Here is a 449-nt window from a genome sequence, read left to right on the forward strand (position 1 = left end):
GTGATCGTAATATTGAGAATCAGGAAGCTGATGCAGTGCAAGATGAGTAACTTGCTCATACATAGGCCTACGATACACTGCCCTGTAATATTTCTCAATCTGGGCATGGACTGACAATTTAAACCACTTGACAAGTTCAGTTGTGACTTTTTGAGTGCATCTGATAGCCTACATTACTTAGGCTATGAGATGTACCGTAACAGGCAGGTCAGCATAGTTTAGCCTATCTGACTGTTTGCAAGTTATGGTATGTCTCGTAGGCAGAGAGAAGCTGTTGCTCTCAAACTGTCCACTTAAAGTGTAGGCTAATTGAACCCAGGGTTTTTTTCACCATGATGATTTGAACACCCTCGAGAGCTAGATTACGCTGATTGAAAGAGTACAGAGTTTGACCAGCTTTACCAGAGTTTGACCAAATGGGCGGCTGTACACCAAATGCATCAAAACCA

The sequence above is a fragment of the Sardina pilchardus genome, chromosome 21, assembly GCF_963854185.1.
Source record: "Sardina pilchardus chromosome 21, fSarPil1.1, whole genome shotgun sequence".
Classification (NCBI taxonomy): Eukaryota; Metazoa; Chordata; class Actinopteri; order Clupeiformes; family Clupeidae; genus Sardina; species Sardina pilchardus.